We start from the raw sequence: 15,778 nt of genomic DNA, 5'->3' as shown, positions 1-15,778 counted from the left end.
GGGAATGAGACTCAGCCCAAAGAAGTGTTCCTTATTCAGGAAAAACGTTAAGTACCTTGGTCACATTGTGTCAAATGACGGAGTCAGCACTGACCCTGACAAAGTTGAGGCAGTGAAACGATGGCCTACGCCAATTAATATCCATGAGCTGAGAAGTTTCTTGGGACTCTGTACATACTACCGACGTTTCGTGCCAAATTTCTCCAACATCTTTAGGGTCCTTCATCAACTGACAGAACAAAAGAAGCCATTTATTTGGACATCTGAATGTCAAGAAGCTTTCGAGAGGCTGAAAAACACACTATCATCATCACCAGTATTGGCTGTCATGGATAGGTATGGCAAGAATGAATGTTAGTTTGATATTTTGGTATGATTGTTATATCCCCTTGTTATGAATGCGAAGTGTTGCACGTGTTGTGAACTGAGTGATTAAGTCTTCGTTGAATGTGCGAGAGAAAGTGTTAAGTCAGTAAGGTCTTGCTCCCGGTCCAGGAAGGTTGGACGTTTACTTCCTGGACTGGTATTTATGTATTTATAAGTTGATGGACTGGTATTTATGTATTTATAAGTTGATGGACTGGTGTTTTGTGTATTACTATTTCATAAGAGTGATATAATTGTGTGCGTTATCAAGTATTAAAGTATTGTTGATATTCATGAATATAAGGAGTTAGAGTTGATGTATATTAAGTGTTCGTATTTGAGTTAAGCAAGTATTGATGAATTCTGAGTAACCAAGAAAGTACCAAGCAAGTATTATTTGATATTCAAGAAACCCCTAGTGAGCCACAGGAGCCAAGTTAAGTAACACAACAAGAGACAAGCAGAGCATAGCAGCAGTATATATATATATAATTAAGAACCTCTGACATTGGCCTACCCCATTCCAGGGAAGACATTCATACTCGACACAGATGCAAGCAACACTGGAATAGGCGCAGTCTTGTCCCAAAAGGTGGATGAAGCTGAACGAGTCATCGCATACTTCAGTCGAAGCCTATCGAGAGCTGAAAGGAACTACTGTGTGACGAGATGTGAATTGCTGGCTGCTGTGGGTGCAATAAAACATTTCCACAAGTACCTATACGGGCAAAAATTTATCTTAAGGTCAGATCACGCAGCTCAGCAATGGTTGCCTTCGTTTAAGAGCCCTGAAGGCCAGGTAGCAAGGTGGATTGAACGTCTTCAAACCTATGAATTTGAGACTAAGCACCAAAAAGAGCAAATTCACCAAAATGCTGATGCACTGTCTCGACGACCCTGCAAATCAGAATGTAAGCACTGCAAGAAGGCTGAAAAAAAGGAGGTAGCTGTCAATTGTCATCGGCTAGGACCCTGGTGTGATAAAAGGATTCGAGAGGACCAAATGCAAGATGAAAATCTGGCTTCCATTCTTCTATGGAAAGAAGATGGACAACGGCCAGATTGGAAAGACATCTCTGAGAAGGGGGTAGCCACCAAGGCGTACTGGGCTCAGTGGGACTCGCTGACGGTGGTCAATGGTGTCATCAAAAGTGTTTGGGAATCTGCTGATGGAACATCCAATCGCCTTCAGCTGACGTTACCGAAGGTGAGAGTTGCTGAAGTACTGAAAGAGATGCATAATGGCGCTAGCGGATCTCATCTTGGTGTCAATAAGACTCTGGAAAAGGTTCGTCAGCGGTTCTACTGGTTCAGATATAGTGAGGATGTAGAGGAATGGTGTCGAAGGTGCGACATATGTGCGGCAGCAAAAGGCCCTAGACGCTAAACTAGGGGTCTTTTGCAACAGTATAATGTTGGTTTTCCATTCGAGAGGATCGCAATAGATGTAGCAGGCCTATTTCCTGAAACCAAGAAAGGAAACAAATACATCTTGGTAGTCATGGACTATTTCAGCAAATGGCCAGAAGCTTATGCCATACCAAATCAATAAGCTATCACAGTGGCCGAAACACTCGTGGATAACTGGATCAGTCGCTTTGGTGTACCTAATGAGTTGCACTCTGACCAGGGAAGGAACTTCGAGTCCAAAATTTTCCAGGAGATGTGCAAGACACTTGGCATCGAAAAGACTCACACGACAGCTCTCCATCCGCAATCTGATGGGATGGTGGAGCGATTCAACAGAACCCTAGAACAACATCTGTCTAAAGTTACTGATGACCGACAAGACGACTGGGACACTCATATCCCCATGTTCCTCATGTCATACAGAGGATCCATTCATAGCACCACAGGATATACCCCAGCGAAGATGTTATTTGGTCGTGAGCTTCGTCTACCATGTGACCTGTTATATGGGATTCCGAGAGATACGCCAGTGTCTTCAACTGAATATGTCACCAATCTACGAAGACGATTGGAGAACGCTCATGTATTGGCCCGAAGAAACATCAAGACCAACAGTGACCTGATGAAAACGAGGTATGACAAACGGGCCAATACGTCGGGGTTCCATAAGAATGATCTAGTGTGGCTCTATAACCCACAGAGACGAAAAGGCAGATTCCCGAAACTCCAAAGAGACTGGGAAGGTCCATACCGTGTCGTAAAAAGAATAAATGACGTGGTCTACCGGATACAGAAAAGTCCACGGTCCAAGCTGAAGGTTGTCCACGTTGACCGACTCCATCAGTACCGTGGTGAAATAGAATCTGTTCGGCACGAACAGATCTAAGAAGGGGGCAGTGTTACGAATGAACAGTGACAGGTAGAGGTCACTATGTGTGACCCCGGCGAGATGACACTGCAGCAGGTGTCCTCTGGAATCGACATGTATAAACAACAAAAGGATGTGATGTTTCCTACCATGTTGTTCCAGAGGATACTAGCAGTGTTTTTGCAACAATAGACAAGCAATTAGGGACTCTTTATAAACCAGAGAGTCCATGTGAAAAGAGTCAGTACAGTCGTCGTTACTGTGGTCTGCTGTGCGAGACAGTAGAAGAGAGTGGACTTGAGCCGTTACAGTCGATACAGTCGATGTAAGACGTATACGCTACATGTTGCAGTGACAAATTGTTATAGTTATTATTCAATAAAGTTATAATAAGCTGAAAGTTGAGTCGTCAAGTTTTTTGCAGTGTTTTTATTTGTGTGCCTACTAGTACATTTAGCCAGAAGATTCAGAAATACGTAACAATAAGAATATTTCCTAAATTTTTGACATGTGTCACACATTTTAACCTACACCAGTTATATTTAATGCTTACATCTACAGCACTGATTTTATCAATACTGACAATTGGACTTTCTTTACTATCATAAAATAATCTTAAGGTCGTGTTGTAGGCTTCAATGTTATCAAAATAGTAAATGTGTAGCTGTATCCACATAAAACTCCTACCACACATTTTTTGGGTGAGTCAGAACATTCACCAGTTTTACACCAACACTTTGAGTATCTTGTATATCTGCAACATTTTTCATCTGTGACTCCATCTAAAAACTTATAAACATGCCATATTTTTCCACTTCCTGTCCTAAGCAATCGTTGGTCTTTTGCGTTATAAAATGGATAAAGTTGTGTTGTGTTGGGCCAGAATTTTGGTCTCTCTGGACTGATTTCTTCACGCTTACTTTGACAGTCAGTTCAGCTGTAGCTTTAATCAGTTCATGCAAATCCTTGTCTTGATGACGTTTAGGCAAATGTTTTAAGGTGAATGTATCAACAGGTATAAACTTTTTATGACCTGAATTTTTTTTACATTCCACAAAACGTGTACGTAGATTACCTTCTTCTCCTTCTGACACTTGAGTCTCATAATCACCTATATAACAAATGAATCAATAGTTTTCATTAAATTAAAAAAAATGAAAATAATCTATAACAAAAAACTTTATCTATATTTGCCGATTAGTGAACCTTTATATCATATATGTGGAACATAAATTTATCATTGGATAAATTAATACATTTCTAGTCATAGCATTTTTTTCCCCAGTAAATTTCACTTTCTATAAATATTTATTCGTCAATTTTAATAATTTTATTAAAATTACTAAATTATATCTTCATCATATAAGCATTTTATTTTTATTCTAAGCTTTTATTTTAAAAACTGAAGATTAATTGTGGAGAGTCAATACGTGTTAGAGAGTAACTGGCACCTTAACCAGATGGGCTCATTTGCCTTAGCTGACTACCCACCTAGGATGAAGTTAACGGGAATTTCAAACATCTGCTGCCTTAGAGCTATACCTAAACATGAAAAAGGCTTCGAAAATCTAACCTGAGCAAAAAAAAATAGGGCCGACAAAATTTGATTAGCTTGCAGCATACAGTGCTAGAACAGAATAAGATCAGACATTATTTGTGATGTACCTTGATACATTGAAAATGATTTCGAGGAAATAAAGATGATTCGATACAGCTATTAATAGCGTGCGCTTAGATTTATTAGTAGTTTCTTTTTGTACGTTTTGTTTGCCTTGTGCAATACTTTTGCACTCACATTATGTCGGAGAAATAAACACAATATTTGTAATGTTTTATTGTTTTCTTTTTTTTTAGGGCATATTTGTGACCATCCACTCCGGCATTGACTACCCTAGCACTACCTCTAGCAGAGACTTCATTACCGCAAATACCAAAAAATATTGACACTATATATTGTTACGAATCTCCCTATCCAGGCTCGCTGCAAACGACACCACTAACTTAAAGAACTTGACAAGTCTGGGCTTCAAAATAACGTAATAGTTTAATGTCAATAAATAACAGCCAACAATGTACAATTGGCAACACGTAACACAATACTGTACAAATATCTCTCCTGTTAATAGCAGTGCCGTCGTATCAACTCTTGCACTGGTCTCTCTGTCTCGTCTCGGACTTGTACTGAGCCGTTGTAACGAACTGTAGATCGGGAAGTTGTGACTGACTGGTCTCTGATACCTTCGCTCCTTATATAGGGTCCCTGCTTGCCTTCTAGAACCGGACAGAACGTCGCTCGACCATTCTGGGTGGTCAGATGACTACATCCCTTGTGACGCTCCTGAGCTCTGTTCACGACGACGATTCTTCCCGAACCATCATGTTGACACTCGTCTCGGCCGACCGTCTTACTCGTCACGGTTGACCGCTCGTCTAGCGCTGGCCTGGGGTGATTTGCGTCGGCTGACTACACATACACACCACTACCCCCATTTGTGCCACCACCAGGTTTATAACAATATATATATATCTATGACAAAAGAATTACTAGCTCGTTGGCCTAAAGAAACTCGAAACTCGAATTTGACAGTTATACTTTTTCTAAGTAAAATATATAATAACTTAAATTTGGCTTCACTGGAAGTAAAAAAAATCATTACGTAGGCAGCCACAATGTACCGAAATTATACGATGAACAGATTAAATTTAAAAGTTGCTTTAATATTATTGTTTTCCTAATATTTTTTTACGTAAATCTAATTAATATCACTAGTTGTAGATCTATGCAAAAAATGTTTGACACAACAATAAAAATGAAATATTTAAATGAAATTTGTTTATCGTACATATTGATGACATAAAATTTTATAAAATCATAAGATCTTCATAATGTTTTCCACTAAAACATACACAAGAAAGATGACTTTATTAATATGAATGTAAAGTAGACCATGTTTAAACATGTGCCTCTTTTTCATTCTTAGGATTTGAAAAAAAAAGCAATAATAATAAATAAATAAATAAGTAGAAACCTAATTATTTCTTTTGTTTACTTCTAAATTTGTTTTTTTTTTAAATTAATATTTACTACTAACATTAACTAGTCTTAAAATTCAATTCGGATTATTATGTCACCAAAATTATTTTTTTTTACATTTTATTCGGCTCAGCATGTTAATCTCAGTTTCGGGGGTTGTTTGTTAGAATTGGACGTTCACGAATCTATTTTTGTAAGAGGTTTATTTTCAGCAAGAAATTATCCATCGCTTATGGGCGGGCGCTGCATATAGCGAACATCTAAATACCTGAAAAAATCGGTACGGCCTTGCAATACCAACTATTGATAGACTACTGGTATTCTGTCAAAAACTTATCATTGACAATGTTTTCAAAGAGATTATAAAGATTTACTTTGGATGTATGTGAGTTTTAGACATGTTATTCATAATATAGCTTATATTTGTAAAGTTCCCATACATGTATAGTTGTTCTGTTGTCACAGATTAATAATGCATTACTGTAGACCAGTGGTCTTCAACGGGGGCGATATCGCCCCCTAGGGGGCGTTTTTGAGATTTTGGGGGGCGCTGAGAGCCAAAGGGGCGTTAGGGGGGCGATGGACACAAAATTGGGCGTTAAGGGGGCGCTGGGCATAAAGGCGGAAAGAAGAAACTAAAGGTGCTCTGAAACAAAATAAATTAAAAAATTCTTCAACATTTAAGCTGGGAAACTAAATATAGACACATTATAGTTAACTTGCTTCTAATTTAAGAACAGAAACAGCGTTAGAAATTAAGTTCGGGAATCCCATTTTCTATTTTTAAATTCTTACTCTTTTGCTATGATTAGAGAGTATATATTGTCCCTGGATCTCGCGTGTGTAAACGTTTAAGATTTGATAAACAAAGTAGGTAATTCGCATTTTAGAATATAGTTTATTTTATCTACTTATGTTAATATATTGATATGTCAATGTTAATTGCAAAAAACATTAAAGGTAACATTTCAAAGAATATTTTAACTTAAAAAAAAAAAAAAAAAATTGCTAAAATGTTGGAACGAAAACTCACTGGTATGTCATGTAATATTTTCTTGAGATTTAGTGAATTGCCACTAGAAAAAAAGTAAGTTCTAATTTGATGGCATTTTAAGATGAGTTTATGAAACCAAGTCGGCTTCACAAACATATAGCGATTTCCAAAAATAATTTAAGAATATTCATGAACAATTATAAAAATCTACAATTAAAACAATATTAAAAACAAAAAACGGAAAACAGGATATGTTTTAATGGCTTCTTAGAAAAATGCAGTTTTTTTTTAAATACTTGTGATATTGTTGAAAAATTGATTAAAACTAAATTTATTTTAAAACATATGTAACACAAAAAGACTTATTTTCTGTTAGAGATGAAATATTATTTCAAAATTGTCTAGTTATGTAGCTTATGAGGACATATAGGAAACCGTCAATGGTTGGACGCTACAATGACTTTAAAAGAAATATAGAATAAAGAACAAATCTATTCACTATTCACATTGTGAGTTATGATACACAAGAAAAGTTTAGCCCGCAATTTCATTTCTATTTGAATCTAATTATAAAACTATAAATAAAATACAAACACATGCCGAAAATAAGCGCATCTTTCAACAGTTTTTGAAACAAATAATGAAAAAGATGTTAGACTCTTGTTGTAAACTGAAGTTCGCTGGATTTCGAAAGGGGTTTGTTATTTGTTATGGCTCGTTTTTTTAACTCTTAAATAATTTTTTTTTGAGAAACAGGAAGATTTAATGGATGGCGATGACTTAAAGAAGGCTAAAAAAAAATGTTTCCATGGAAGGCATCTAACACAAATGAATGAAACGAACCTCCGTCTGCTAGGAAAGAGATTAACTTTATTGATAATATCATTTTCTCTTTTATCGAGATATTAAATCTATTTTTACAGAGTTTTAGAATCTCACATAACCTGTTTGAGGACAAATGAATTACTGCCCAAGGACACCGATATCTATGCAATTCACATAACAATGCTCTATGAAGAAATTAAGATTCGCTTCTAAAATTAAAAATATGTATATTTAAATGACAATTATTAAACATCTGTCATTGATGTTTAAATTGAGTTTGAATGAAAAAATATGTCTTTAGTAAAAAGAATGTAAACATAGGAGGCACTCAGTGGCGTAGCTAGGGTGGGGGGAGGAGGGATTTGAAAATCCCCGGGTCCCCATTAAAGGGGGGGGGGAAATTAGTGCTTTTTTTAATTAATTAAATTAAATATTACGCAAAATGCAGCGGCCCCCCAAAGATGCCAATCCCCCTGGCCCCCAAATGATGGATATTCCTAGCTACGCCCCTGGAGGCACAACAGAGATGTGGCTGCATTTAAATGTTTCAGTAAAATTCCAAAACTATGTTCGAAATTGGCTTATGTTTTAGCTTTTCAGTAAACATTCATTGTTAACATAGATTCAGTGCTTCACAAACTTAATGAATAAGCAAAGAAATAGACTGGATGTAGCCACTAGAGGAGACCTTCGCCTTGTTTTGGCTAAATTAAAGCTTAAAATTTCTAATATTGTCAGACTGCATGGGGCAAAAGGTTCCCATTAGCTTAATTTCTTTTTGTAGTGAATTCAGCAATAATAATATTTATATTAAAAAATAAAACTAAATTTACAATTAAACCAAAAAACAGTAGGCCCTAAAATTCAAAAATTTAAACGGAGACTAATCTTAGGATTTGAAAGAAAGTCTTTACAATTAATTTTTGTGTGTAATCACTGTAAATTATTTGACATAATTTTTTGTATAATGATAATATTGGCTGTTTTTGCCTTTAATTCCGAAGATTACGTCCAGTGTTTCACATAACAACACAAACCCAACTGCGACCTACATATTTTCCCGACTTTTATGCAGACCAAGCCGTTGTATGATGGTGTTCTATTTAAGTTTTCTTTCCGTCTTTTGCGCCTGTCTTCAATAATGACTTTTCTGTGAGTATCAAATGTTTGTCCCGCAGTTTTTGTAAGAGCTCTCGAACTGTTTCTCTCAGAGGCCATCTACTGCCAGAGAATGCAGCCAATTTCTTTTCTCTATTCCAGTGAGAGCGAAATGGCGCCTGAATAAATCTTTATAGCACTCACGGGGGAGGGGGCACCTCTGTAACTCAGTTCTTCTTAAAGCTCGTCAGTCATATGCCAAGGAGTTCACAACAATCGCCTTTGGCATGCGGTCGTCTCCCAAGCCGGATAAGTGTTATTGACAGCATAAAAATTAATAAATAAATGATATTTTGTTCAAATTGGCCTTCTCACGCTTCTGTATAAGTGTTTTTCTTAGAGGGGGGCGCTGGCGGATTTTAAAAAAAAATCGAAAAGGGGGCGGTAGGCCAAAATAGGTTGAAGACCACTGATGTAGACGTTACTAATTAATAATGATAATAACGAGACTGTCTTTATCAAGGTAGACATATATAACTAACTTTTATTTCCGTCCGATTCTTTGCTTTCGCATAAAACATAAACAACAAACAATGACGTAATATCTTCTAATATTAGTACATCCTTCCTTTTGAAGCTATTATCACATTCTTCCTTTTAAAGTTCTTAATACTTATATTTACAAGGAATTTTGACAACTCGACCACTTCTGGTTGTCTTGACCGGCACAGCAAGTTCTCTAGATGTTGGTTTATAATTGTCTGTTTTGTTTGTTCGAACAGTTTGCTGTTCATTGTCTTCGTCGGTGTCATAGTACCCAGAGATGTCTTCTTCGTAGCTCTTGTTTAAAAACCGTTGATTTCGTCTGTATAATTTCCCATCATTTGTCTTTATGATGTAAGATCTGGGTGATGGATGTTTCTTAATGACGACTGCTTTCTGCCATGTTTGTCCTAGACGAACTCTCACCTTCTCCCCGACAGAGTAGTCTTTAGGTAACCTTGCTTTTGAATCGTATTTCACTTTGCTTTTCATCTGTCGTTCGTTGAGTTATGTCTCTGCATTTTCAGCTACCGATGGTTTCAATAGTTTGGAATCAGTTGGAATGATTTATAACTGACTCTTAAAATTCGTCTTAGCAATCTTTATTAAGCCACATTTAGCTACATTTATCGTCTTTTCTCAATTTTGGCAGTTGACTTGGATGTCTTGCATGCATATGTTGCTGTTGGGATGACTATTGTTCATTTCATTTTGTTGCTGAAATAAGGAAATTTTAAATCTAAAATTATTATCTTATTCCAGATTCTTGTAATATCACCAGTAGAAACAGAACAAAGTTTTGGCCAGAGACAACTCAACAATATATTATATAAAATGAATGACAGAATAAACTTGAGAATAGGAAGTGGAAGAATATATAATGTGAACACGTTTCAAATGGAGTTTATGAACAACTGCCTACACAAAAAAGTGTTGTAGAAATCGTGAAGATTCAGGCTCACCCAGCAATAGATTGGTGTATCCATAGCCACACACTTGGAAATATAAATTACCAAAATTCTTGCTCGAATGAAACGAAGTCACAAAAATGTTTATTGAAAGCATCTAATAACAATTTCAGGTTTAGAGCATATTTAATTTGAATAAAGTCTCATTGATCGTAATAAATGCTTTTATCCAACGAACAGGGTTGGGCCCGGAGATCTTCAGCCAAAGTCCTGTCTGATTAACACCTGTAGTAACAGCCATGGACAGCGCATCGGTCCTGGGCCCACTAGATATAAAAGGCCGAAGGCAGCGCTAACCACGTGTAGGGTTACCTTGTATTCCTATACTGTAACATATTACATTCCGAACAGAGACAGCCACACTAGCTAACGGGACACTGATGCCTCCCCCCTTTGTGGAACGTTGTGGCGGACTTTTTGGACTGCGTTGCTAGCTTTTGTTCCATTTCTACCCCGAGGGAGATTATAGAAAAGGAAAAAGGGTACTCAGGGTACCTTGCAGGAGCTTTGTTCGCTCCCCCGTTCTTAGCCTATCTAGTTTAGCTACTAGAAGTTTCCACGGAGGCGCCACGCTGAGGCGACGGGGGATGAATCCTCTGGGCATATTTACCAAATGTTACAGCCACAGATCTCAGGGTCCAAGTAAATAGAGAAACAAGAGGCAGATGACTCAGATCTGTCAATGGAAAAACAAGAAAAGACACTTTATTCAGATATTGGAGTCCAAGTGAATAGAGAAACAAGACGAGACAGTTTTTTTTCAAATTGAATTGAATGTAGAAATATATACCTGATTTAGATCTATGTGAATAATAAAAGAAGAAGAGACAGATGACTCAGATCTAGGTAAATGGAAAAACAGGAAGAGACAGTTAATTCAGACCTAAGAGTTAAAGTGAATATAGAAACAATAAAATATAGTTGATTCAAATCTAAGTTATTAGAGAAACAAGAAGAAACAGTTGATTTAGATATAAGTGAATTAATAATCAAAATCAGGATTTAATTAAATACACCAGACATGTAGGAGGAATCATGGACAGACTCTGCGTGATTTCTATTCAGGATATTGTCAGAGAAACTGTGAAAGTGTCTCAACTGTTGGAAGATGCAATTTCTGTTGACTTATGTATACTAACGCTCTGGAGACAAACAGAAGATTGAGAGGACTGAGATCCTGTGTTTGAGGCGAGATAGTCAACATTGTTAGACTGTGACCCTGTGTTAATGGCGAGACATTCAACACTGTAGAACTTTGACCCTGTGTTAGTGTCAACATAGTCAACACTGTAGGACTGTGACCCTGTGCTAGTGACGAGAAACAAAAATAGTAGACTGCGTAGGTACGTGAGAGTAATAGAACAAACTAAGACATTTTTAGTGTGTAGAGTAACTAAACATAGAGGTACATATCTGATGAGGATGGGCCATGTTCGTCACGAAAATAATAGGTGTGTTAAAAGCTAGAACTGTTTACATATGTTACATTGGAGGAATGTCCGATGCTGTGGGACCATGTTGCTGTTGTTCGTTGGGATGACTTCATGACACCCTCTTCAATCGAGAGTCAATGAAATAGATGATCTTTACATAATCTGCGCTACAGATTGCAAGGTCTGACATGGAAACTTTACATAATTTTGAAATAGAAAACAGTTTAAAAAAAAAGAAGTAGAAAAAGTGAAATGTATTCCTAAAGAGAATCATTTTGACTGTGAAACAAAACGTAAGTAAACATTTTTTACAATAAGAAAAATAAATTGATAGACTGAGACAGATAAGCAGAGACAAAGAGAAAATAATCAAAGGAGATATTCAGAGAGACAGGTCAGAAACAGCTAATATAGGTTTTGCATTCAGTATTTCGGTAATAAGTTTCATGATGCCACTGATAAGGTCAATCCTAAAGCTGATTTGTCACTTCAAGCTAATTAAAAGAGTTATGTTCTTAAATCGATTGCTTAAAAAATAACAGACAGAAAACGAGACTGATAAAGACACATACCCTCGTAGTATTTTACATGCATTTTATAGATTGCGGGTTTTTGTCAGTGTAATTTAATCGGTAATTTCCACAAAAAAAATTTCAGTCTATGCTTGGAAATACCGGTACCGAAATAAGACAATAATTTAACTAACATCTACAATTTTGCATTCCTCTATAAATAAAAAAGTCAATGTAATTGAAAAAAAAAGTTATATGGTCACAATTGTAGAATATCATTGAAAATAACAAGAAAATATCATTAATATTAAACAAACCTAATACTTTTACTTACTTTCGCAATAAAACTCTTACGATATGTAATATTCATTGCGAACAAGCTGCAGAAACTAAAATATATCACAATAACGTGTATTTTTATATTTAACTAGTTACTAATGTAAATCTTTCAAATGTTAATTTAAATCTGAGTTGTATAGTGTTTGGATATATGTGTTTATATATTTCAGACAATTAACTGGTCATCAGGTATGTAATTTAATGGCCATGGACCATTTCTTGTGCTGGCATCAAGGGCTTAATAATGATAGTTGCTATTAGTTAATTGTTGGAATCTGAAGCGTTGTATGTCAATATTTAGTGGTTTAGGTTAATTCCGATTTGGTGGGGTCAAGAGGGGGCGATGGTATCAATCCCGCCCCCCCCCCTTAAACTTTCAAGTTGGGGGGCGGTCCAATTTATTTGTAGAAATCACAGCTTGCTAACAGAATCAATCAAATATCTATATGATTAAAACGTGTTATTGATATTTTAACCGATCTTTATATTACATCGTTCCCTGTTTTCCGATTGGGGGGTGGGCGAATACCTCTACTGTCCTTCCCACCTAAACCCTTTGAGTGTGTGGGGGGGGGGGAATATAACTCACAATTTAAAATTGAATTTTATTGAATATTATTTATCGAATTTTTTTTTTCGGCGACGATACTCAAACCAAAATCTAAATATGTGATGTACCTTATCTTTTCAAGGAACAAATCGGTTTTATTTGCAATGAATTCATAAATTCATATTAGAATATTTTTCAAGTACAACATTATTCAAAATCTCCTTATTTAATAGTATGAATAAAGAGCTTTAGGTCAGGAGAATGCGTTTCTTCTGTGAAGTATGCAAGAAAACGTTTTTTCGCGTCGGAGCTTTGCCTCGAACCCTACAAATGAATAATGAGCTGTAGATGTCAGGAGAAAGCGTTTCTGCATTGAAGCATGCAAGAAAACGCTTGTAGCGTCGGGGCTTCACCCCAAACCCCAGTGATGAATAATGAGCTGTAGATGTCAGGAAAATGCGTTTCTGCAGTAAAAAATGCAAGAAAATGCTTATAGCGTCGGGGCTTCACCCCGAACCCCACAAGAGAACCTTATAGCGCTGCCATAGTTGTTTTGTTTTTCACCAAAGGTTGATAAATGCTGCTTTTTTTTATTCTCATATATCATATATATATATATATATATATATATATATATATATATATATATATATATATATGCTGTATGCACGATTATGCATAAGGTTAGGGCTTACTGGCCGTTAGGGTTAGGGTTTGGAAAAAAATCGCCCCACCCCCACTCCAAAGTTCTGGATCCGCTAGTGATATATACAGTAAAATAAAGCACTAATGGCATAATTGGCATTTCTTTTTATTGTGCAAGAACCTAAGTGAAAAACATCTATCTTATTACCGACAAAGTAAAATAAAATGAGGAGCTGGGCGTCCCAACAATTCACTGGGAAATATCTACTACAAAACGTCCATAAATGTTCTCATAATTGTGAATTTAAAAAAAAAATAGTTTTTTCTTTACAACTTAAATGGAAAATATGTAGTTTTTAGATACTAAACTATTCTTGTATCCTTACTGACCAAAGTACAGTGTGATAATGTATCTGCTATTACATTTTCTCTTATTATATAAAACATGTACCTTTTACCTTCTTTCTTAACCAATTAGTGTAGCTCTAAATCATTTTTTCGTTCAATAATAAACCTCTCCTTGTTAAATATTGTATCATTGAGTGGGAAGCGTGTTCGAGAGGCTTAGTACGGTTGAACTTTGCTTGGCTTGGCTACCTATGAAAGGGGTTCGAGGTTCGACACCCGACTCGAACATAGTTTTGTTTATTGAGCGCTTAAAGGCAGTACGGAAAGCCTACTGCCAGATACCCCATCCTCCCACAGGTCCACAAATGAGATTGGATCATAGCGCTCTAAGCATGAAGGTTGCGCTATATAAAAAAAAACATAATTTAATTTAATTATTCTGTGTTTTCTGCTAGTTTTTCGTCCTTTTTTATCTGATAGCTGAAATAAGTTTTCAAATTTCTTACATCCTTTTGATTATTATTATTTATACCTGGGATATTAACAATAATAAAATCAAAATGGGCATGGTCTATTACACATGCATCAACCATTCCAGTAAAATATCGTGTGTCAATTTTAATTCTAGCAACTGCCACCTAGGAGACGGAAGCATATAATATAGCATCATGGCGTCGTTCTGTGAAAGGACAACAGAACAGAGGAGAACAGCACTGCGCTGACAAAAAGCTTTAGAGAAAAAAGTCAAGGCCAATTACACTAGTCAAGCTGGAATAACCTGCCCAGTGTGCAGCCGAGCAAAGACTTACATAGGTCTCTCCAGTCATCGAGGAGGTACAAAACTCCAGTGCAAACCCTTAGCCACTGAAAGACAAAAGTTGTCATCATCGAAACACGATAGACGAACTATATATTTTCATTGACGGCTAAACACTGTCTCTCAATGGCAACGATTTCACTTCACTTTCTTATTTGTCCTTTAATTCTCTATTCGTGGATAATCTTTACTTTAATTCTGTATTTATGACTAATCTCTTCCTTTCTTTTTCTTTGTCATTGGCTTATCGACCTTTCATATTTTTTTCTCTCTCCAAAAGCCTTTCTTAAACATATTTCCTTAGCTCTAATCCTTCCGAATTCAGCAACCTCTCATCTTTCTTCAACGCTGCCACCTCAGCCTTTCCGTCATTGTCTATAACCAATAGTATGTCACTATTGCTAGACTTTAACCTCTCGACAGTTTGTTGACAGAAGACTAACAATGCACAATGAAAGGCATAGGTTTTTACGAGCATCTGAGACTCTCATAAATAAATGAACACCTAACTTCAAACACATACTTTTCAAAAAAATAATTTAATCTTTTTTTAATAACTAAACACTAAAATAATATTTGTTCAGATTCCTATATGTTCGTTTTTTTATTTCTTCTTTAACCACACATGTTCACCATTCCATATACGATGCACACGTAAGAAGTGTCATTAGTCTAGGATGGATAGTCATTTATAGGTTGTATTTAAATAGCAATAATATTATATGGCAATGAAATGTAACGTTTCTGGTATAGTGACAAATCTCTCTAAGCAATGCATGACACTGAAAATTGTCATATTTATATGACCTAGGTACTCAAAATATCTAGATGTTAAAATAAATGAAAAGTTTCTACGAAAACAATGAAACAAAATAAAACGTAAGTGTTATTTAACCTTTTTAGACCAAATTAAGAAAAATGCACCAAAAAGAAATTGAAACACGCAAAAAAGGCTTGACAGTTACAAAATAATACCTCAACTTGACTTTAACTAAAATTAAGAGACACTTCAGAACGGGCAACAAACA

General features: G+C 36.1%; 1 protein-coding gene across 5 annotated transcripts in view; it reads left to right on the top strand.

The window, feature by feature from the left end:
* LOC106071263 (uncharacterized) overlaps window positions 1-15,778 on the top strand; it is a 261,624-nt gene that overhangs the window by 171,776 nt on the left and 74,070 nt on the right. The window lies entirely within an intron of this gene.

The sequence above is a fragment of the Biomphalaria glabrata genome, chromosome 8, assembly GCF_947242115.1.
Source record: "Biomphalaria glabrata chromosome 8, xgBioGlab47.1, whole genome shotgun sequence".
NCBI lineage: Eukaryota > Metazoa > Mollusca > Gastropoda > Planorbidae > Biomphalaria > Biomphalaria glabrata.
The sequence above is the reverse complement of the archived record's forward strand: the minus strand, read 5'-3'. Positions and strand labels throughout refer to the sequence as shown.